General features: G+C 41.5%; 1 protein-coding gene and 1 pseudogene across 5 annotated transcripts in view; both read left to right on the top strand.

Moving 5' to 3' along the window:
* FHIT (fragile histidine triad diadenosine triphosphatase) overlaps nucleotides 1–25239 on the top strand; it is a 1443778-nt gene that overhangs the window by 645356 nt on the left and 773183 nt on the right. The gene's annotated exons all lie outside the window — the stretch shown is intronic.
* LOC308428015 (polyadenylate-binding protein 2-like) lies at nucleotides 21137–22031 on the top strand (annotated as a pseudogene). Its single transcript has 2 exons — nucleotides 21137–21256; nucleotides 21479–22031. The product of its transcript is annotated as a polyadenylate-binding protein 2-like (transcript).

Below are 25239 nucleotides of genomic sequence, written 5' to 3'. Positions count from 1 at the left end.
ACTGACTGAAAAAAAAAAAAAAAAAACTAAACCACAAATATTTGTATACTCTTACATTGGTTCTCCTGTGAAACTTTAAATTAGAGCTGGAATAAGCCTCAAGATAGTATGTGACCTAGCTTCTGGTTCCTGGGGAAGGGGAGATAGAGAAAGACATGGTCTGTCTAGAGCAGAAATAGAAACCCCATCCTAATGCCTCTAAATCTTATCTGAGGTATTATATCTCCTGTTGAAAAGGGCTGTTAGACATTTTCTGAGTCATTACTCAAATGACTCATGCTCCATTTAGTGTGGTGTGGATACATGGAGAAGGGACCAGATCCAACCTACAAAGTAAGTGACTAGCCAGGATGTCTTGTAATTTCTTACCTTGGGCTATTAATTTTGCTAGACATCTTAGGATGTCAATGTTTCTCTGAAGTGTCCAGTTAACATTATGATGCCTCTTCTTCTCAGGAGGATACACCAAGACCTTCTTTTTCAATGAGAAATAAAAGGTTATCTTCCCACACTTTAAATTTATCCTAAACCATAGAACTAGCATAGCTAATGCAACATGTACTGTCAATTGTGTATATGTATACAAGTGTGTATACATGTATGAATATGTATGAATACATTTATGTTTCAAGTGTAAGTCTGTATATGTATGGGAATATGAATATGTATATGTATGTGTATATGATACATATGTGTGTGTGTGTATGCTGTAGTTTACATAAATAAACTGTGAGCATTGGCTTTAACAGTTTCTCTGGTATCAATTGTTTGAAAGGCCTTTGGTCCAGTGAAGGCACATTTTCCCAGTGTAGGGGAATGTCAAGGTATTGAGGTAGGAAAGGGTGTTTGGGAGAGAAAGAACATTCATGGAACAAATGGGAGGGAGAGGGGGGATGGGATTGGGGGAAAGGGAATAACATCTGAAATGTCAATACAGAGAATATCCAATAAGAAGAAAATGAAAAAACAAACAAACCCACTATCCAAGAAAGATCAGTTCTTCCTTTGAGCATTAACTTTGTTGTTAGTTTTCATATACATATATCCTCCCCCCTTTGCTATAAGAGACAAGTTGAAAGATAACTACAGATTCATAGAAGGCAAATTAAGAAGCTATGTGTCTTAACTATTGTTCTATTGCTGAAATAAAGCAACACAACCAAAGCAACAGAAAGTTTTGAATTTGGGGACTTGCATTTCCATAATGTTAGAAGGAAAATGATGGTGGCCAGCTTTGGCAGGTAGGCAGAACATTCAAGTAGTAGTAGCTGAGAGCTTATATTTGATCCCCAGGCTGAGAAGGGAAAGGGGAAAGAGAAGAAAAGAGAGAAGGAGGGAGATAGGTAGGGAAGGAGGGACGAAGACACACACAGACACACAGACACACAGACACACACACACACACACACACACACACACAGAGAGAGAGAGAGAGAGAGAGAGAGAGAGAGAGAGAGAGAGAGAGAGAGAGAGAGAGAGAACAGAAAATAACTGAAAATGGCTTGAGCTTTTGAAACCTCAAAGGATGTGCCAGTGACACACCTCCTCCCTATCTAATCCTTCCCAAACAGTTAAGGAACTGTAAACCAGACATTCAAATATATGAGCCCATGGGAGGGGTTCTTATTCAAACCATCCTACTATGTTAGTCTGTCTTGAAAGAATATTGAATTTTATATCATATGATTGTTTTCATTCAATTGAGAACTTAATACATTTACTTGTAATTAGTTTCATGTCAAAGAAAATATTGTGAGAAAAAAAAAGGGCCTAGGATATTTTTCCTAGGACTGAGCTCTTCCAAGTAGTGCAAATGAAAATTAGAAGCATGTGTCTTTAAGAGCAGACAGACACATAAATTTCTTATTACTCCCTTTAGTTGTCACTGAGTATAACAAATATTTCATTATTTTAGAATATTGGCATGAAAATCAATAAGATCCACTTTCCTTTGGCGTCAGCTGCTGTATTTTATATTAACTTTTGAGCTTGTCTTTTCTTGTTTTTAATGTCCACCTCCAGCACTTGGGAGACTAAGGAGTGAGATCCTGGAGTTTGAGTACAGCCTCTGCTGTAGTGCAAGACTCTGCCTCAAACAAACATTATTTCCTCATATAATAAATTGTTTGTTTTCCAGTAAACAAAAATACACAGGGACTGCCAAGATGGCCCAGTGGGAGTTTTTGCTTTACAAGAATGAGGACTGAGTTTGAGTCTACAGTACCCACATAAAAAGCCATAGTATACCTGTAACTCCAGACAAGCAGATCACGGGGAGGCCTGTCAAGTTTTATACATGTGCACACATGCACATGTGCACATCAATCTTTCAAGATGGAGGGTAGTTCTCTATTCCATATTTAAACTATGGGCTAAATGACAAAGGACAGAAAACGCAAATACCTGATGACAGGATGCTCTAAGAAGACAGTGGTCCTCGGTGCCTTTCTGTGTGTTTAAAGGTCTGCTTCCCGTGCTGGCCTCCCATAATTAAGTTGGCGGATAGGTTGATAGCTTTCCATCTTTTCCCACAGGCCTAGAGCTGAGCTGGAGCATGCAGTGAGTTAGGCATGTGCAGCCTTAGGTCTTCGGGAGTTGACAATGATCCTTTAACCTGTGCAGAGCTCACTATGAAGCCAGACTCACCTGGAAGCACGGAAGTGAATTCTTATTGGCCAATCTAGGGAAGCAAGAGGGGAAGACTGCAGCATGTTTTCATAGCAGCTAATGAGGCATCTAATGAGTCAACTGTCGCTCTGAAGCTCACCTCATTAAGACAGCATCTTGTTTTCATAAATGTCCTGGAGTGGCTGGACAAATATATATATATTGAAAGAACTGATATGATTGCCAAGCAAAATCAAATATTCAAGGAAATTCCTTCCTTATCATTGGTATCTTATAATTGTTCAAGCAAATGCCTTAGGAACCGTTTGAGTGAGGTGGACTATGCTTCTCTTTTTCCTTACAAATCCAACTTTTGAATAATTAATTTGAAAGCAGACTCTGCCATCAAATTAAATGCCCCATCGACTATGTTTACATGGAGATTTATTACCAACTCTCTTCTTTGGTACTTTCAGTAAACATGTTCCTGCTGCTTCCCACTGAGTACGATTGTGTTAGGGATTCAATGGGCATCATAAGTTCTAAATTGTTTCTCCTAGTTTTGACCCACAACAGAACATGAGGCGAACATTTTGTATGGATACAAATTAAGGAGACAAGAATCTGGATGAGTTCTAGACACTGAGTAGCTTGTCTACTTGAATTTTAAACTCCTGCAAAAGTGTATCTCCTGCATTTGAATTATGAGAGTGTGTTTCCTAACTTGGCTCAGTAGTCAGAACCTTGTGGCAAACTCTGTTTCTGGTATGGTAACAACCAATACGTACTTGTGGAGTGAGTGAGTGAATCAGTGAGCTAGTCAGTCTTTGGGCCAACACTTTTCCTCTTCCTATTTCCTTTAGTTCTTCTTTATTTTTGAAAGACAGAATAGTCCTTTATTTGAAGTTAAGGAGCTACAACTTGAATATGCAGCTATCTCTGTCACTATATAAAAACTGTGTGTGTGTGTGTGTGTGTGTGTGTGTGTGTGTGTGTCTATCCATCCATATGTGGATACAAATATGTAATTAGACCCAGAGGCTATGGGAAATGAGAACTATATAGGCTTTGTTCAAACTCTCCAAGCTCCCTGGTAAATGTGTATTAATAGAATACGCTCCAGAGGGACAGGTTTTCACCAGCTGTCGTCTCTGTTCATAGAAAGCCCTTTTCCCATTACTTTTCTATTTTAAGTCTATCCCCTTGCCCCAGCTGATTGAACCTTGCTGAAATGTGCCAGGCAGAGAATCTCACCTCTCCTCTCAGCTTGCAAATAATAACATCTTCACATTTTCATGGCCTTTTCTGAAATAGAGACCTTTCATTTATACTTCATCCACAATGGAAATAAATTGATTAACATCACAGCCTCCGGTTTGGCCATAGACCTTTTGAAACAAAGGGCCTCTTTTCCAATGTGGCAAAAGAACAGCCTGTCCCAGATTTCCTTATGCTCCAAGGACTTGGGGCAAAGGAATTGTTTCATCATTACATGCTATTGAATCCTAAAGAATTACCAGCTTTTATTTCTTCCCTGTTTGCCCTTGTTTTTCCCTGGAGCCCTCCCAGGCACTGGACCCTTGGTGTTTAGTAATCACTGTGCCCTCCTGGGGACAAGTCTTCATTGCTTTTTCCTGGTTCTCTCATTTTTCCCATCTCCCCCCCATCTCTTTTGCCTTCAGAACTTTTCTGTACCTTACCTTCTACTTCTTATATAGGTTTAAATTTTGGTTTTACCTATTATATTCTTTTGTAACTTTTATTAAATGTGTCCTTAACAGTTTCATTCATGTATAAAGAGTATAATTACTGTCACCTCTCACCTGCTCTAAACTGCCTGTCTCTCCTGTGACCCTGACTTTAATGCAGCCCCCTGTCCCACCTACATGTCCTTTTCTTTCTTTGTTTTTGAAATCCTCTGAGTTTAACAATGATTTGCCATGTGATTATGGGTTTGCAATTATTTGTGAAAAGGCTGGTAGGTTCCTCAGTGGATATACAACTAAAGACAGTGATTTTTCACCTTGCAGAATCTATCAGTAGCCCATAATTGTGCAGGGAGGAGTAATACACATCCTGTTTTCTGATGGATAAACAACCTGTTTCCAAATTGTTGGTTCAATATGTCCCTGCATCTAAGAATTACCATGTACACGTTCCCTCCTGGCATATGGTATTTCGCCGAAGCCAGTTGCTCTCTAATGATAGTAGTTTTCCTTTGTGTTACCATCTTTCTAATTTTTTTATTCTATCAAATGGAAATCTTATTTGATTAAAATAAGTATCGAGGATTTCCTCTCTGTTGGATAAGCCTAAATCTATACTCTCCCATAGATCCTCCTTGCTATTGGTTCCAGCCCCAGCATCCTTCCTAGACATCTTGAAAAGTGGCTATTCCTTGGGTACCTCTTTCTGATGTTTATGGGTAAAAAATGTGAGTCTGCTGTTTGTTACTAAAGACATTGGCAACTGGACCTCAGCCAGTCCACACTTTAGATTCTTGATCTCAGCATATGCTGCACCTAAACATGACTCTCCATGCCAAGAACACTCTCCTGATGGTGTGTGTCAGTGTGCACACGATTCATAGGCACTGCCTAACTAGCCTGCTGTCCACTGGTTCTGGCCGTTCCTATAGAGCTTTCCTTCTCCTTACTCTAAGACCTATTGTTCATTGCTAGGTCTGATATACTAAGATGTAAATTGCTTGGCATACTGAGTTGCCCCCTTTGTCTTCTCCTTTGTTTGTTCTTAATTCAAATGATTGTACCCATTCTCATGGAGCTATCAGGATGACTTGGAGACAGGTCCACCTTTGACACAAGCACTAGACTAAGGGGAAAACAAGGTGTGGAGAAAGTAAATCACAAGAGACTCTTAGGTATTACCTAAGAGGAGGAGGGGGTCTCAGTTAGAGGGAATGAAAAATAATTGAGGACGGTCACTCATACTTCCGATCAACAGGAAAACTTTGTTTTAAGCCCAGCATTGGGATGTGGGGAGCCGAGTGTGCAGCTTCACATACTTACAGAAGCCCCTGGATTCGAAATGGATCATGTGTGGTCTACTACCCTGCTGTCCAAGCATGGGCTCTTCTCAATTCCTATGTTGCTATCTTCCCCAGTCTGTGTTGCTGTGGGCACTAGGAGGACAGCACAGAGCTTACCCATGCTCCAGCTCAGCCTTTTCAACTATGGCTGACAACCTGCAGAAGAAGAAGCCCAGTTGCCATGTGAGATTTAGACAATACCAGCTTATTAGAGAGACTGAAGTTCTCTTCAACCACAACCACTAACAAAAGAAGTTAGAATGAACTCAAGGGGAAGCTTGAGAACATTTTTATTAGAGTTTAGAGAACAGCAGGACAGGTGAGATTTGCAGTTTATACACCGCAGCCATGAAGACGAGAGGGAGAAGCCACATCATTTTAATAGAGACGGACAGGCTGCCACATGGCAAAGGAGAGGAGGCTCCAGAGACAGAGTGGAAAACCCACAGTGCAAGGAAAACCATTCTTAACCTTTGACCAGTATCAGCAAGAGGAATAAAGAAAAACGAAAGACTTACACTTTTCTGAGTCCTAGAAACCAGCCTGGTAATGCCATGTGCTCTCTTTCCCATGGGCAGCAAGTTCTCAGTGAGAATGATTTCTAGGAAGGACAGATACAGTTTCTCACTGTTGGGGTAATTATCCCTCTAGTCACCTTTAGGCTAGTCTGGAAGGCCAGGTCTCTCCACCCATAGCTAGAGACAGAAAGTAGAACAATACCTTCACCTTTTCATGTGATAATGTGAATTCTAAAGCAGACCTCGGCCTGTCCGAGTTACCTGGGAAGGGGAGACTGGAAGTGGTGTCTAAACGTCAGCCTGCCCAGGTCTGCAGTATATACAGAAGGAGAAGGCTTCTGAAGCCACAGCACTTCCTCTGGGCCCTGCTCAAACCAGTGGCGACAAGCTAGAACATCGAAGAAGCAGCTGTTTCCATCTTTACTTAAGAACCAGCTTATAGTAAAGACAAACTAGTTTCGTTCCTGTTTATGGTTTAAACCTGTTCCTCAAGGATTAGGCTTCATCCCACTTGTATCCTTAACTACAGATGGTTCTGTTCTGCGTGTTTCAGGAACGGCCACCATATCTTTGTTTCGGAAGTTGGTTATAATTACCTACCTTCGTTTCAAAGGGGTTGATAAAGCTACCTTGTTCTGATCGCATTGTTAGGCCCAAGTTGCAACTATGACTTTGTTTCAGGAAGCACTAATTTGCAAGGCTTATGCTGGCCTCCTGTCACCTAGCCTATTCTGCCTACCAACCCCCCCCCCCCCATTTGGAAACCCCTACCCCTGAGTTATAAAAGCCATGTGTCTTCCTCTCTCTCAATACTGGTCTCATGAACCCCACCTTAGAAGGAGGCAGCCTGTACACATGAACCAAAAGGCTTGCCTTTTAACTCATTGCTTGCTTTATTTAATTTGACCATGGTGATTTGGGTCCATGGTGAAGATGTAGGGGACAGAAGTGAGGAGCTAACATTTCTGAGCTAAATCAAAAGCTTAAGTTGCATTGCTGAAGTAATTTCTCTCGTTGGTTTGCATACCAGAGGCAAAGCACCTCAGCAGAGCACTAAGAGCACAAAGAGACTGACTAGGAGGGTCACCCCTAACCTCCTCACTCAGCTAGTTCCTTCCCTCCTCCTTCCATCATTGCTCAGTTAGAACGTAGAACAAAATAATGTAAAGCTCACAAACATAAATGTGCACACAGTGGATTACCAGGAAGCATGAGAGTCTCTGCCTTTATCTGCAGAGAAAGGTCAGAATCCTCTGTGAGCGAGTGGTTTCGTCCCACCCCCCACTTCAGCCTCTAAGTGCAGCAGCAGCTGACCTTTGATCTCACTTCCTGAGAGTCACAGCAGAGGCCTGCCTGCCAGTGGTGTCATCGGCTTCCTCCGCCTCCTGTGGACCAGTCTTCTGCTTGGGAAACACAGGTACTCCTAAGTTCCTAAAGTCTAAAAGTCCTCTCGGGCGGCACTGGGATGGACACCAATGTTGAAGGCAGACCCTTTCTGCAGTTATAACGCCCTTTTCTCGTGTCGGGGCTTTGTTTTGGGCACTAGAGACAGAGGACAAAAGCGCATGTGCTCCACCGCAGAAATGTAAACCGCAAAGATTCATACCACTGCAGGCTAGCCAAATAGCATGGCAGGGTGCCCACAGACGTTCTGGGACTTCCCCTGGGGGTTCCCAGTGAAACAGGGCAGCAGCCTGAAGTAGATTTCTGTTATCTGTGCCGACGGGGCACAGATAACTAGGATCTCACCTCAGATGGAATCGGAAGCTGTTGTTTCCATGTGGAAAAGGGGTTTCAGGAGTAGCCAAGGTGAGAAGGAGCTGAAGATTGTTAGTTATTAAAAATGTTTTAATATGCCATTTTGATGGCCTGAAATTATGTCTTAGGAGATCACTTAGAAACCTTTTCTTGAAGGCTGGAGAGATGACCTAGTGCTAAAGAGCTTTTAGTAGTATCTTTGCAAGATCTGAGTTTACTTGCCTTCTCTTTTATCAGGGGAATGTCCCTAGCTCCAGACAATGCAGTGTCTTCTTCTGGCCTCCAGGGGCGCAGTCATACACTCACTTGCACACACGTACTTAAATATTTTCAATAATTAAGGAGCGCTTTTCTCTTTTATCTCTATCTCGATAAGTGAGATTGTAGGGTGGCTTTGGAAGTGTACTAGCTGTGCTTATGCTAGAGAAGGCGGAAGCTACACACACTAGTATTGAGATTCCTAGGAAACTGCAGGCTTACAGCTGGGAAGGGGAAGAGCCCTTAGGCAGTAGTTAATTATGCCGGAATTCCAGCTTCTCTGCTGGGAAGGGCTTCTGTCTGATCCTGGGTAAGGTTCTCTCTTGTCCCCACAACTTCCCCAGCTTTGTACTTTCCCTCCTCTGCCATTCTAGTGCTCTGTGGGAACAATTTACCCTCCCCCATTCCAGCGGCATGTGCTCTAAAGTGGGGCAAGGGTGCTGACGAATTTGAGGCTCGGCCTTGTGTAGATGCCAACGTGAGTCTAAGAACCCTGCACTCAGTAACTTTGGAACTTGAATGGATTTCACTTTGGGGACATCATGTAGTCGAAAATTGGAGAAAAGAAGCTACCTTGCCCCGGTGCCGCAAGAATGAACTGAAATGCTAGTTGAGCATCCACCAACCAGGCTACCTCCTTAGAAACAACTTCATGGTGGTGATTGAAGAACATTTCAGTACCTGGGTGTGGTTGCCTATCCAAGAACTCATTTTCCTTACAGACCTAGGAAACCACCAGGCCTTTTGACCTGGATTAAGACAAACACTGAACAGGATTCTTTATCTCGTTTTAAAGATACTATCTTCTCCATCCTTGGGCTGTTAGGCTTTAGCTTATGTTCTAGAACATAAATGACAAGAGTAGCGTGCAAAGGAGGGAAGAAGCCATTGTTGGCATTTTATCTAATCTCTATCCCACAGTTACAGCCAGATATGCCCGACTCACTATAAAAGGGGCTCTTTAACCCTCTTTCTTGCTCTTCCTTCCGACTCCAGCTCCGTCACCTCGCCTCACCCTGCACCCCATCTCCCCATTCCCTCCTCTCTATGTGCTCATGACCCTCATCATCTATTTCTCTTCTCCCTTCTCTCCTCTCTCCTTCTTCTTCTCTCCTTCTCTCTTCCTCTTCTTCTCCCCTCTTCTCTCTTCTCCTCCTCCCCTCTCTTCTCCTCCTCCCCTCTCTTCCCCCCTCTCTTCTCTTCACTCCTCTCCCCTACCTCTCTTTTCTCTGCCTTTACTACCCTCTCAACTCCCCTCCCCATGCCCTGAATAAACTCTGTTTTGCACTATACTTTGTGTGGGAAGGGGTGCCTCAACATGGACCTGCCAAGGCACCCTTTTTCCTCACACCTCATCACACATTCATTAAACATACCCCCTCCTCTCTTTATCTTTATCAAGTTTCTTTTCTATATTTTATTTATCATATATAGTATATTTATAAAGTCCCTATCTTATTTATAGACATGCCTAAAGGCTAGTGTGCGATGGATATATCCAATAAAAAGAAAAATATTACTTATGAAATACCAAGTGAATCTAGGCTAAAATTTTTGTTTAGGGTAATTAAAATAAAAAGATGAAAGAGAGAGGGAGAGAGATCTGGTTAAAGAAATACTACAGGTTATGTACTCTGCAGTTGTAAGCAGACTTCCATACAATAGGCCTTCCATAAATCCTGTAAGAAGAAACCCATGTGGTCAGATGACCTCATTTCTTCCCAGTGCTATTGGAATGTGGGATGTTTTAAGTAATATCTGTTAAATCTTCCACAGCAAACTTGGGGAGCATTATCCTGGTCTAAGCATTCAATTTAGAAATGTAAAGCAAAGAGCAAAGGGATGATGTGCCCCAGTTTGCTAGATGGTGAGTCTCTTACACTCTCTGTGCCACAAATAAACATGATTCTCTTACTAGAAGGGGATGCTAAGAAGAAAGAGTTCCTTCCCTAATGGACTTTACCAGGGGCTTTTGGTAACTTGCTTTCTGATCTTTTCTGCATTTTGTATTTAAAAGAAAAAAAAGAAAAGAAAACCCCTTTCTTTCATCCCAAAGTACTTAATAGTATTTCATATTGTGTAACTACAGGACTCCATTGTAATTATAATTGTCTTTTTTTTTTTTTAAACCTCCAAGCTTTCTCCATTCCATCTAAAGCCTGCTTTTCTTTCCTTTCTGCCCCCAGGACTCCACACTAACAGAAATGCCACTGTCCTTTGTTCTTAATCTTAAACATACCCTGGGGGACAACTTTGGCTATCTGCTTTTTGCTCTCAGAGTATATGCAAATTCCAGCGTACTGTAAACATTTTTCACATTCTCCTCAGAAGCCTAAAGACTTCCATATAATCTGTTCCTTAAAAGAAAATTAATTGATATTAATTAATCTTTTTCCCCTGGATGACATTTTTTTTCTTGATCTCTATGTTGGTAATACATCATTTAGTGTTCTTAATAACAGCTTGTGGTCCTGCCACTTAACTCACTGGAATTATTAAGTGCCCAAAATGTTTCTGCTCAGGATGTACCTTACAGAGAAAATTTACAGGTCTTGCTTGCCAGTCTTCTGCACGTTACAGCAGTCACTAAGTGTCCTGAGCTCTTTGGGACTGTTGCCCCTCTTAGTTTCTCCTTGTTTGACAAAAATTGAGAATTAATCATGGTTCAGTCCAAGAAATATTTGTCAAAACAAGCGCAAGAATGTTGGGGGGTTTTGTTGGTTTGCTTTTTAACGTAGGTGTTACTTCTGGTGTCACAGAGCTGTCACTGTGCTGAGTGAAGGCCAGCTATGAAGGTTGTTCTGGCTAGTGAGTGTTGTGGTAGAGAATGTTGCAGATCATTCGCTCTGGAGTGCATAAGGCTCTCAGTGGAAATTGCCACCTCAAGGAACCACAAATCACTGAAGACCATCAGGCTTGGAAACTCCTGGAATCTTTTTTCTTTCCAACCTCTTCTAGTCTCTTCTTCACCAGCCCTCTTGTGCACATCTTAGATGCTCAGATTACTCCATCCTTGAAGATGTGGTTATGATGAGAGTTTAATCATTTTCACCCAGATTGGACAAGTTACAGCATCATTCTCTAGGATACCCTTCTTTTTCTCATTATCTTCAAGACAGTTTTTCCTGAAACTTCTTTGGGGTTATTATAACTTAGACCCATCGTCCTATTGGATAATTTCCATATCTTCATTTATTTCCCATCTAGTACTTGTAGCATTGCTCCCAAAGTTTACTTTACACTTGAGATCACCTAGGGAACTTCCCAAATTCCAGGCACCTATGTCTCACCTGCAGATTATGATGCAGTTGATGAGAGAGGCATAGAGTTCTCTCTGAAATCCTCAAAAAGACCCCAGGCAACAGTGAAAATGTTCTAAAGCCAGTTGGGATGATGGGTACACAACTGATTCAATATATTAAAATCCCCTGAGATTCTGTGTGCTAGTTACCTGATAATATTCCAATTATATATCAATAGGATGTTGTATTTTAAAGCATACAGGCTGGGCCTGATGCTATATACCTATGTGAGCCTGAGGCAGAGGGACAACCGTCCCTGCCCACCCTGGATTGTATAGAGATGACAGATGAACAACGAAACTTCCCAGAGAACTAAACTAGAAAGCTTCTCAGCCAGGCAAACAAGGACACCAGGAGCTAGAAACCAACTTTAATCTTCAAACAGTAAGACAATCCTACCGGTTCATCATGTCACAGACATGATTTTGGAAAAGTAGTGATGATTCCTTGCCTGCCCCAACCCCCAGTTACTTTCATCTTTTGATTTCTCATCCCCCCTTTCTCTTTCTTCCTCTTTCCTTCTTCCCCTCCCTCATTCTCTCCCTTCCTCCTTCTCTCCCAATCTCCTTCCCTTCCTTCCTTCATTTGGAAGCAGAGTTAGAGTTTATTAAATAACTGTTTTAATACAGGTGTAAACATGGGCATTATTATAGATAGGTAGGTAGATAGATAGATGATAGATAATATTTAAAAGGAAAGAAAGAGAGCAAGAGCAAGCAAGAGATGTGGTGGTAGGGGAGAGACAGACAGACAGACAGACACACAGACACACACACACACACACACACACACACAGAGAGAGAGAGAGAGAGAAAGAGAGAGATCTCAGAGAATGCCCTTTAGCAGGGCTCCTCAAGAACAATTGCAAGATTTTCCTTCTGCCTTTCCACAGAGTCTCACCATGGAATATTAGGTAAACAGTGAATCCAATTTGTACAATATTTGACCATAGAATAAAATTCTCCTTTGGGAATAAAATTCCAGTCTTTCTTAGGATACTAAAATGAACTGGATTCGATTTCTTAGGTAACCAGGACGTTCCCAGAAACACATAGAAAGAGAGAAGTGCTGTTGCCAATATTTTAAATTTTTTGAGGCAACTTACTGTTCTATATCATAGAACCTAAAAATAAAATTCTATTTAAAAAAATATTACCTGGAATTCTACTTTGCCCTTTGTCAACTTTCTGCTGAATTTGGTAGGAAATGTACACAAAGAATAGTTCAGTTATAATGGGAGACATATTTGGTTTTAACCCTAGAACAAAGAGCGAGGAGGTGGTGCTGGGGAAGGATGGGCTTTACCTGCTATGGGAGATACAGAACAGAACAGATACTTGAAAGGAAAGAATGGATCTCTGTCATGAGAAGTTTTCTGAGTGACATGGTAACTCTTCCAAGGATGCTTCATCCCATGTCTAGAAATAGTTGCTGCTGACCTCAGAAGAGCTTTCCTTCTATGAACAAAGATCAAGGTCAAAAGGAGGAGTTCAGCTCACAGCAAAAGAAGAACCCTTTAGAAGTGGCCCTTCAAGAGACTTCAGTTGGCTTCCAGAGACAAGATTTTTTTAGTTCTCGTTGCTTTAGAAGTTAGGTGCTGTTTAAGTGTTGAGAAGTCTGACAATGTTCTTCCTGTACTTCAACCTTTGACTATATATCTTGGAAACTCAGGGTTCTCATTTTTAAATCAGGAACTTTCTGAACTTGTCGTAGAATTTTAGCTACTGTTCATTTTGTTTTAAAATTAGCATTACATTTCTTCTTTCTTACATCAATGCTTTATAGCTCTGATTCCTTTCTTATTAGGGAAAAGCAGGTAAGAATTTGAAGGCAAGGAAGAGAGAAGAATGAGGCATTATGTTATTGCCCATCAGCTCAAAGAGATGTGTAGTTTACAGACTCTCTAACTTTTCCAATGTGATCAGAGCAGGTCCAGGTGGACCATGTGGCCTAGAAGTTGCTTGGTTCTTTGAACACCCCCATTTCCCAACTGCCACTCCCTAAGTCTTCCAGTCAGTAAGTCTTCCTTGTCTTACTGTTCGTTCTGCGATTTTACTGACCCGCATCCTTTCTGTCTCTGCCTCCTCCCTGAACTCTTCTCACTAGTGTCTCTTGCAGTGTTGCTTGGCTGTGTTCATTCTCTTTGCAGTGTGGAGAGTCTTCTCTACACATTTCATAGAACCTCTTGCCTAATGCCCACTCAAAGAATTCCATTTCCATATAAATTAAGTTTACATGATATAGTCCCTTATTTCTGTGGATTTTATTCCTAGTTTAGTTTGGATCAAATTCTCTTTTAAGGAATCTAGAAGGGCCTCCCCTTATAGCAACCTCTCTCTTCCTTTGCTCCTTGGTTCTTTGGTTCTCACAATTCTCAGACTGTGAAGCAAAAAATAAAAATAAAAATAAAAAAACCAAAAGAAACACTATCTTGTTCTTTTAACTGATGTTAAAAGGTGACTCTTGAAACCTAGGAATAGGAAATGAAAAGATGAAAGGAGATGTAAAGATGAAAGGAGATGTACGGGCCACCCTAACTAATGACTAGCCTGCATGGCTTGCTTCCTGACTAGCTATGGCTTCTAGCAAGACTCGCTTTGTCTAAGGAGCCTCCTGTAGCCATCTAATCTCCAGCACTTCCCATTGTCACCATGTCATGATCAAGTACATTATGTCATTGTATTATTGGCTCCGATCCCCTAACTGTCTAAACGTTTTGTTTTCCAGCTTGCTTCCTTTTTTTCTTTTGGATGAGAGATTGGAGACTATCTCAGGCTTTCTCTTCATCACTGTGAAGGGCAATATTTAAACCAGGGAGTTATCTAGGCTACTTGTGGCTATTTAAAGCCATGTGGGTCTGGGCCACCCTTATCTTCCTTCATCTTGGTTTCTTTTCTCTTCTTTCTTATCTCTCCCACCTCTCATTTTCATTGCCCAATCACAGGCCCTATCTTATCTTGTGCCTGTCCTCACCTGCATCTAGACACCATCCCACATATCTCCAGATAATTGCGATGGCTTTTGACTATTCTGTACATTAAAAAAAAAATTTTTTTCAGTTTCACGAATTCTAGGCAATAAGAAGTAAGATATATTTGATATTAGTCATCATTGATAGTTCCTTTAAGAGCAGGAGTTTTTCCCCTTGGCTGGAGGCTGATAACAATGGCACCATTTGGTCAGAGGGCATTGCTCACTGACATACCCAAGCACTGGCATTATTACAACCTGTCTGTCTCCATTCTAGTTTTCTTCAAATGGTATCAGAACCACAAATTTTAGTCCCTGAGCTGTCTTTTTAAGTCACCATGGATAATGGCCTGGATTCTTTTGTTCACTTCTTCCAGCAGAATAGGACTATTCACCTGTGCTCTGTCCAGATGGCAATTGCAGATTTGGTCATTTCAACACCCTTGATAGAAGGTGACTTCTTTTTCCTTCTCAGCTGAGGCTTCAGGGAAAAAAATGGCTCAAACATTCTTTGCTCTTCAATATGAACTTATGGTAACTGTGCTTTTGTGACTTCACTGTAAGTGCCTTAATCATGGAAGACAAGCTGGGGGTGGGTAAATTAATTCTGTTGATAAGAATTTGACTTTGAGGGCTGGAGAGATGGCTCAGTGGTTAAGAGCACTGACTGTTCTTCCAGAAGTCCTGAGTTCAAATTCCAGCAACTATACGGTGGCTTACAATCATCTGTAATGAGATCTGATGCCCTCTTCTGGTGTGTCTGAAGACAGCAACAGTGTACTTATATATATGTAATTAATAAATGAATCTTTAAAAAAAAGAATTTGTCTTTGAGCTAGAGAAATGACTATGTTGGTAAAGCATTAGCCACATATTTGAAATGGATCCTCTTAATGAGTTATAGATCAGTAAGAAACCTGTCTCAATAAGTGAGTACATAAGTAAATAAATAAATGAGTAAATTGATAGATATGTAGTACTTGAAGAAAACCAAAAATTATGATTTGTTCTCCACATACTTATATACAGCTGTACTTGTGTACATGCACATACACATGCACATGCACATACACATGCACATACACGTACACATGCACATACACATGCACATACACATGCACATACACATGCACATACATGTGCACATACATGTGCACATGCACATACACGTACACATACATGTACACGTACACATACACATACACATACACGTGCACGTACACATACACATACACATACACAGTCTATCTGTGTTCCAGGTACTTTGAATGAGTAGCTACAAAAAACCTCGGTCTTTCTGCTTCTTTACCACAATGAGGACCTCAGATCCACTTTACCACTGTAACCCATCCATTAGGTTAATTATCAAATAGCTTGATTCTTTGGGGAGACAGTGCACCCTTAAATGGACCATCCTTTGGACTGTAACAGCAAGCCTTTTCAGGGTGCTTTCAATAGATCTTAAGTACTAGCAACTGGGATATGGGAAGGAGCAGGGAGTGAATTCACTTTGCCTTTAACTGAGTCTCACTAGCCCTGTGCTAGTGGCTTTGGATGCCAGGGTAGTTGACAGTCTTATTTTTTCTCTAAGAAAGGAACTCTCTCTCAATTGTGTCTGTGGTCCCTTTTTCCATTTTGCCTCTATCTGTTCCTTGCCACTGCACAAGCTATATCAAGACAAATGTCCCTCTACCCTGCCTAGAGACAACATGTTACTTACTGGTTGAGGTATGCATGCTCATGATGGAAAGCTCATAACCTAAAGCAGAAAGGAGGTCACCTGCCTCTCTTTCTTTTTTTGCCTGCGTTGAGAGAGTTACACATCTCAGGGTCTTTATGGTGAGCAAGCCAGGCTTGAGTCTTCCTAGTCTACATTTTTTCCAATCCTTAACTGAAAAACAAATTCATTCTGTCAACCTGGGTTCTCACTGGTGATGTAATAGAAAAATCCGCTTGGTTCCTGATTCAAGTTGATATTTACCTGTAGATTCTGGAAGGTGAATGGGGACCATTTAATCATGCATAGAGATGGTTTGGCCTTCCATGCACTGCTTAGGTCTGAGTTTGTGGGGAGATTGATAGGGAGCATAGACTTAAACCCCATCCCTGCCTCCAAGGAGATTCCCATCTATGTGATGTGGAGAAATAAATGTATACTTCTGCTTGTATATGGGCTGTGTATTTGGGTTGTCTCCAGAAAGTAGTTGACATCAAGTAGAATGATGGCACACATACCTCTGTGAGCATGCTAATTGGTTCAGACCTCATTCTTGTGGGTAAGACCTTAATCTTGTATGACAAATTGTGTTGCTAGCCATGGTAAAGGAAGACCATGACTCATACTTGAAACTATAGTTATTGATACATTGGCTTGCTTATACATTTAAAACTATGCAGTTTCCTAGGTGATGGTGGCCCATACCTTTAATTCCAGCACAAAGAAGGCAGAGGCAGGCAGATCTATGTGAGTTTGAGGCCACCTTAGTCTGTATGATGGGTTCTAGGCTAGCTAGGGCTATACAGTGCAATCTCAAACAAACAAACAACCCAAAAGAAAACAAAAATAAACAACTGCCCCAAAACCAAACATATGTAGTTTCCCTATCATAGCAAATCATGTCACACTTTTATATTATTAACTTTGGTCTGGAACCTTTGGGAGCTATCACACAGAAATATCTTTACTCGACTTCCTAAAATGTAGGGTACTATTCAGTTCCCAGCAACCTAGCATGCTTTGAAGAAAAAAAAATTGCAGGAAGGACCTCTTGCCATTATAAGACAGGTAGTTTCCATGGCCACCAGCACAGGATAACTCAAACATCTTAGCAAATAGACTTAAGCTTTAGGAAGGCTTGAGAAATGATTGTATTTGCTTTGGAGTGTTTGTAGGATGGCTTTATAAGGAACTTTCATCAGTGCTCACAAGAACGCACATGCTTCTCACATTGTAGATCTGGGAGGATAAAGAGCCATCCCCAGGTACATGTGCTCTTTACTCAGTAGGTTAGTGGAGAAAGGGAGGTTGGTGTTACCAAACTCGTGCTGAGTAAGAGAACGTTGGTGGCATAGTTTTTGAGGAACTGAATATTGTACTAAGCATTGGCCTCTCAAGCAAAAGCAATTGAGCTGGTGATTAGACTGGAAGGTTCAATAAGAAAGTAATAAAACCTTATGAAATAAAAAAAAAAAAAAAATGCTGGAAATGTGCGTTTAAGCAAACCAAAGGCTGGCAGGGAAATTGCAGTAGCAGTGGCCAGAGAGATGTCGTGAGGGAAGGTGGCAGTAAGCAGGGTACTGTGTGGTAAGCATGGTCTTTATTCATTCCCTTTCTACATAGCTTTCTTCATCCTTTCTAAATGCACAAAGTGGCTTCATGTTTCCTTGTTCTGCATAGAATTTCATAGGAGTAAGTATCCTTGGGGAAGTGTTTAATTGTCTTATTTCTCCTCATACTAATTTCTTGTACAGTTAAAAATTAACACTACTGTGGATTTACAGAGTTTGCTCATTAGTAATAATCTTGACATTTACTAATATAAAACTATGAATTTTATAAACCACTAATTTAAAAATTATGTCACAATCAGAATGTTCCCGTGGAAGCTGGAAGCCCAGAGAAAAATTCAGTCTTTGGATATTTATTAGCAAGATAATGATCAGTGGGTCACCACAGAACGTGTTTTGTCAGTGCTGGGAGTTTGTTATTCCTTCTCCTCACTAAAAAATTCCAGGTGCTGACGCATAGGCAACATGATGGAATCTTAGTGTCCAGGGATCATTAGTCTAATGCCTGAGTGTAGAATGGAAATTGCATCTTTTGTTAAACTGATATATATCCATCATACTTGGGCTCTGTTTCAATGTCTCTAGTATATAATGCCTCTCAGTCACCTTCACTTCCATACTCTGAAGGTCCCGTCCCTGTCTCTCTCTTCCCTGCCCCTCCTTCCTTCCCAAATCTTCATTCTGCCCTTGTTATCATAAAACTACATCTCCACACCTGCACATGATCCACAAAGCAAAGCACGATTTCCATTTGCATAAACTTCCCAGTGAATGACATAATTCGTTGTATAAAAGTGAGTCTGACAGAGTGGGATCTGGTTCATCTAGTTCCAGTCTTCTTCATGTGGAGGTCCTCCGTACTGTCCCACTGACCTACAAGTCTGCCTGTGCGCCAGTACCACATTGTTCTCATTACCATAACTCTGCAGTATAACTTAGTGTGTGGGTTGATGTTTCCAGGATATTCTTTTTGCTCAGCATTATGTTGGTTCCCTGAGATCTTTTGTGCTTCTGCATGGAGTGGTGTTTTCCCCCCATTTTTGAGTGAAATGCTACTGCAATTTTCATTAAAATTCTAAAAGTTTAATTTAATTCGAATGATTCTTTAAAACACTTTTGGTAATAGAGAATTTCTAACTATTCATTCTCTCTATAACCAAAGAAGATCTTTTGCTTTTCTAAGATTGTCTTCAGTTTCCTCCATGTTTTAAAACAAAAATAATAAAGATTTTCTTTCTCTTTCAGCCCCACCTTATACTCAGTGTAGCCCAGGTTGTCTTGGAACTTGCTCTGTAGTTCAGACTGATATGAACTCAAAGACTCACTGGGCTCTGCCTCCTAAGTGCTTGGATTAAAGCCATGTGCCACCACCACAGACGAGCACTCCACTTCTTTGTTTAGGTGTATTCTGAGTATTCATTAGGATGCTCCGTTACTGGGCCTTTTCTACTCTCGTTCTATGTTCATTCCTGGTGTATGAGAAAGCTGTGTGTATTGATTTGAGGAGCTGCTAGTTTGATGAAAGGGTTGTGAGATGCAAGTTTTTTTTTTTTTGTAGAATCTGTAGGTCTCTTATGTGCCACTATCATTTACAAATAAGGAGATGTTTACGGCTTCCTCCGCTCAGCACCACTTTGATCACACTTGTTAGAAAAACGAAGACAATCAGTATTGGAATTGACTGAGGCAACTATTACCTACTTGCATTTTGTTGTTTTAATAGTGGCCAATTTGTTCATACTCCTTGGTTAATGCTCTAGCCTAGTTTATTATTTGCTATGGCCTCATGGAAGTGTCTTGTTCATAGCTTTGACGGATCATCTGGACCAACAATCACTGTCATTCAGAGCAAGAGTGACATTTATAATTTTGTGTTTTCTTGCCTCATAGTATTTCTGTTGAGAAATTAGCAGTTTTTCTAGGTTTGCCTTTATATGTGACTTGTTATCCTTGAAGCTTTTAATAGTCTTTTCTGGTTCTGTATACTTAGTCCTTTAATGATAACATAATATGACAAAGTTTTGAGTCATATTTATGTAGCACTATTTGTGTCTCTGGTACCTGAGTAGCCATCTCTTTCTCAGTCGGGATAGTCTCTGTCAGATTTCATTGAATATATTGTCTATGCCTTTAGCTTGAACGACTTTCCCATCTTGAATGTCCAAAGTAATGCATTTGGTCTTTTACTTTGAAAGACCCCTGCAGAGGGTAGATCCTCACTCAAGTCTCTCGATAATACGAACCCCCAAGAATTCACGAGAGACCATCCTTGCTGCAATTTCACGAGGTTTTTAATGAACCAGTGCACTGGGGTTGAGACTCATATTTCACACAGGGTAGAGGAGTCTGACCCCGAGTGGCTGAGAGAAGGGGTTTTTAAGGAAAATAAGCTATAACCCCAGGGAGGGGGAGTACCTCATTGGAGAATACCAAAAATACCAGTGAAGAATCGTAAGGGAAATACCTGGTTTCTCAAGATTGCCTATAAGGTGAAAATTACCCGTGAAGAATCGAGAAGGGAACAGCCGGTTTCTCAAGATTGTTTATAATGTATTATTTAACTTTTATGTTTTTATGGTCAGTCAGTTTCTGAAACAGAGTCACCTTGACCTTAGGGCCATAAATCCTTTTATGGTTGGGCAGTTCCTAGAATAGAAGGATAGTATTGCAGAACTGGCTAGCCTACATTTTTGGCTCTGCTTTACCTGCTAGGGGTCTTCTACTTTACCTGTTAGGGTGTCAGGCTTTATCCTGGTCTTTCAATTTGTGTCCCTTAGAGCTTATGTGCTCTATCCATATTTTCTTTGCTTAGTCTGTTAGTGTCTAAACGTTCTAACTCATCTATCCAGTCTTCAAGCCCTGCTTCTCCCTTGTCACTTGACCCATGGGTGATTCTTCCCACAGTGCTTCTAAATTTGACTTACGGAGTTCTTTATTTCTATTTTGGTAGAGTTATTTATATGAATACACTGTAACTTCTACACACCAGAAGAGGCCATCAGTTTCCATTAAGATGGTTGTGAGCCACCATGTGGTTGCTGGGATTTGAACTCAGGACCTCTGGAAGAGCAATCAGTGTTCTTAACAGCTGGGTCATCTCTCCAGTCCACTCATTTCCAAGTTTTAATTTGAGGTTTTCGATGATTCGCTTTACTAAGTTTCTTTCTTCCATATTGCATTGATTTCCTTGTTTCATTTAGCAACTTGTGTATTTTTACTTTTAATTCTTTCCAGAGTTTATTCCTGTTCTTGTTGCATTAAAATAATAAAAAAGGCACCATAATGCACCATTCCACACTAACTCTATCTACTCTCTGACCCCGGCAGTCTCGCTACTGCCTCTGGGCTGGTCTCATCTCGTTTGATGATGTCCTGGAGTTTCCGAAATGGAGCTCCCGAAATCTCTCCAGTTTTACTATGTTCCCATGGCGAGTCGCTGCCATGCCAGCTCCACACATCCAAATCCTGTGGCTGGCTGGGGTGCCTTGCCACTGTGCCTTTCTCTGGTACTCAGCTGAATGGATGCACGAAAGAAAACACACTGCAGCAGCAGCGGGGGCTTTGGGTGGTCGGGGCTCCGGCCAGAAGGGGCCTGGGGGACACAGGGACTACAGAATGGCCTGGATGGAGTCTGAAGAGCTGGGGCCTGGGGAGCTGCTAGAAGCTGCCTTGCCCGAGCTCCTCAGCGCTCTTGGTCTTGGGCCCTGCTCAGGAACCCTGGCAGTTAGGAGGAGGAGGAAGAGCCTGGACTGGTTGAGAACGACCCCAGAGGGACCAGAGCTAGAAGCGATCAATGGATCAATGCTCGAGTCAGGGAGATGAGGAAGAGGCTGAGCAGCTAAAGGAGCTACAAAACGAGGCAGAGAAACAGATGAATATGAGTCCACCCCCAGGCAATGCTGGCCCAGTGATCATGTCTCTTGAGAAGATGGCGGCTGATACCTGCTCTATCTACGTTAGTAATATGGACTATGGTACAGAAGAGATGGAAGCCCATTTTCATGGCTGTGGTTCAGTCAACTGTGTGACTATCCTCTGTGACAAATGTAGTGACCATTCCAAAGGGTATGCATATATAGACTTCTCAGACAGTCAGTGAGGATGTCCTTGGCCTTAGATGAGTCCCTGTTTAGAGGAAGACAAATCAAGGTGATTCCCAAACGAACCAACAGACCAGGCATCAGCACAAAAGACTGCAGTTTCCCACGTGCCCGTACTACCAATTATAACAACTCAAGATCTTGATTCTACAGTGGTTTTAACAGCAGGTCCCGGGGTTGAATCTACAGGGGCCGGGCTAGAGCAACATCATGGTATTCCTCTTAATTAAAAAAAAAAAAAAAAAAAAAAAAAAAAAAAAAAAAAAGTGTATATTAGGAAGAGAGAGAGAGGAAAAAAAAGAGTAAAGAAAGAAAAAAAGAATAAAAAAGCAGATGACTTTGATAGAAAAAAAAAAAAAACAGATATATTGTAGAGGGGGGAGAATCCTGTAACTAGCTTTGGGGAGTAGGGGAAGGCCCAGGGAGTGGGGCAGGGGAGTCGCCATGGACACATCTCAACTGTGCAAGCTGCTCCCTGTTTCCCTGCTCCCTTCCTCCTCTTCGGGCCTGCTCAGAGGTAGGTGGGCATGGGTGGTAGGGGGGCTTTTACCCAGGGCTCTGGAAGGACACTGGACTGTTGGACTGTTCTGCTTGTCTCCTTCCCTCTTCTCTCCCTGCCTTTTGCATTCCCTGCCTGCTCCTGCCTTACCAGGTCTCCGCCCACCCTGCCCTTCTTTCCTGCCCCTCCAGTTTGCCTGGTGATCCATTTTGTTTCCTTTTAGTTTCTTTTTCTGTTTTGAGTGTCAGCTTTGCAGTTTCTGTAGCTGGAAGATCTCACTCCCAGTGGCTCCAGTGTAAATTCCTCTTACCCTTGGAGCAATGCACTACTTTGTTTTGGGGAGATTGGGGGTGGTTTTGTTTTGTTTTGTTTTCCTTTACCCTTTTACCCTTTTTTTCTTCTTTTATTTGGAGGGAATGGGAGGAGGGGGGAGGCTGGGGGGGCAGGATGGTGGGGTGGCTTTTGTTTTTTGTTTTTTTAAACTCATTTCCAGGGGATGGGATTCTTTTTTTTTAAATACTATGTTATGAATAAAGTTGTTTATGAAAAAAATTGAGAAAACAGCACACAATTTTACTTTAGTATCAACAGGTAACACAATTGCTGGGTGTAACAACCAACATGCTAATTAGTAAGCCATATTAAATTAAATCCCCTTGTGGGGATCCTGGTGGGGGCTTCTTAGTTACATCTTGTACCCCAAAATCTCCCTACCACATAAACCCCAAGTCTCTTTCTCCTCTCTTTCCGCTTCCGAACTGGAAGTCCCACCTACTCCCTGCCCAGTGATTGATCCCCTGAAATCTTTATTCATTAGGGGAAGGTCCTTGCCACATGTTCTCTTTGGTTTTGTTAAACATTTTGCACTTGCTGTCTTAGAATTCTTTGGATTTCATTTATCTATGATTTCTCAAATAGTTTAAGTGGTCAATTTTGGATGAACTATAATATCTTGATTTCTTATGTTTCTTGTGGTTTTGTGTTGAGATTTGCACAGACAGAATTACAGAATTGATTGTAGTAAAAAACAAAACAAAACAACAACAACAACAACAACAAAAACCCCAAGAAACCAAAAACCCTCTCATCTTCCTTCAGTGGAAAGATTTTCAATGTTCATGTCTGCTGCATAGTAAAGTTGAAGTATTTCAGTGCAGCACTGGGGTGTATCCCAGTGGCTAAACTCTCAGTCCATGTGTTCAGGGTTCCATCTCCAGTGGAAGGTGAACACTCTCTGCAGAATGTGCCAGGACCAAGACCACTGACAGGATCTGCCAACAGTGAAGCACCGAGTAGGATAGCCAACTAAACAAGACTGCCTCTTTAGTCCATCTCATTTTTGGGGAGTAAAGAATGGTTGATACTGATATTTACAACTAAGGGTGGGGGTGGGAAGAAAAACTTCATAGCCACATGAAAGCAGACATCCAAAACCCGTGAGCAGAGGTGCACTTGAAAAACTTGGCTAAGATGATGTCGTGTCTTGTGGCTTTGATTGCAGTTGTTTTTCATGTCATCATGTCATTTTCTATGCTCACCTATTGTAGGAAGTAATCATTCACATTAAATTAAATTACACTAGGTAGATACACACATTTTCTAGCTGCTTCCATGTCAGTGGTTGCTCTGATTTGCATTCAGTGAGAGGTATCCTTGCCAGCATCCTGTTAAAGTGCTGACCCCCATGTACTACTTCAGAAAAGGTTTCATGCAACTTCATAAGTCTGAAAAGGAAGGTCCCTAAACAGATCAGTCCTGTTCTGTGTCCAGTGGAGGCAGCTACAGAGGATACAAGCAAAGTTGCACATGTGGGAGATATGATGGTTCCTTTCCTATGTTGGGGTATGAGTCTCTTTCACGTCCAGTTTGTTGTCTTTCTAGATCCTCCTGCCTCCTTGCCCTTCTTAAAGCAGTAATTGGTAGTCACATGGCTTACTGAGAAGTTGTAAGCTCTTAGGTAAACAGAGATGGGCTTTGTCCTGTTGCTTGACTCTGTATAGGCTGTATAGACTTACAATGTTGACACAAACGGTGTAGATGCTTGGTCTAGACCCTGGAACATAGCAGCATTCAAACAATACCTGTTGTTGGTAAGAAGTTCTCTTGCTGTTAAGAATGGTTATAGAATCTAGAAAACGATGGAGTCAGAGTTGCTCACATTTTCCCCAGTTAACTAGATCCATAACTTTATGAAGGCTTCCTAAGGGAAAGGATGAACATTTTCTGTATCTTGTAGATTTGGTCTCTCTTTCATAGTGCTCAGAAGACTATAGATGGCTATAAAAATTTGCCTGGCATTTTGTGTGTAGAAGCAATAAGGTCACCACCAGGGGAACATCAAGGACTCTGTACACACACCCAAATGACAGCAGGGCTTATTTTTCTTTCAAGGTCATGAAGAGATCTAAAGTAGTAATAAGAAAATGACCAATTAGTAGTGTTCCTTTGAGAAGTTCAGCTCCAGGAAGCCCTTTTAAAAGCAAAGATTAAGGACATAGAAGAAGGGAACAGAATGAAACAGTGACACATTATTATGGGGGAGGTGATTACTGGTGTATAAATGGCTGGGACCACACAGGAAAGCTGTTTGAGTCAGTGTGAATCATGAGACTGGACTGAATGCATAATAAGCACCCTGCAAACTCCAGCCCTCCTGCAGAAGCCTGCCTGCAGACAGAAGCATCCCACCTGGCCTGAACAATGGGATCACATGATGAGATTCAGGTGCGGGCCTCAGTCTGCTAGCTCATTAGTATTTGATGATGCTCATCGTAGGCAGCCCGAGCCTCATTACTGTTCATAGCAGTAGTCTAATAATTAAAAGTTTTTCTGTATGTGAATGGTGACAAATAGACAGAAAATATAATAAGATGGGTAGGAATGATGTTCC

The sequence above is a fragment of the Micromys minutus genome (assembly GCF_963924665.1).
Source record: "Micromys minutus genome assembly, chromosome: 12".
NCBI classification, from domain to species: Eukaryota; Metazoa; Chordata; class Mammalia; order Rodentia; family Muridae; genus Micromys; species Micromys minutus.
The sequence above is the reverse complement of the archived record's forward strand: the minus strand, read 5'-3'. Positions and strand labels throughout refer to the sequence as shown.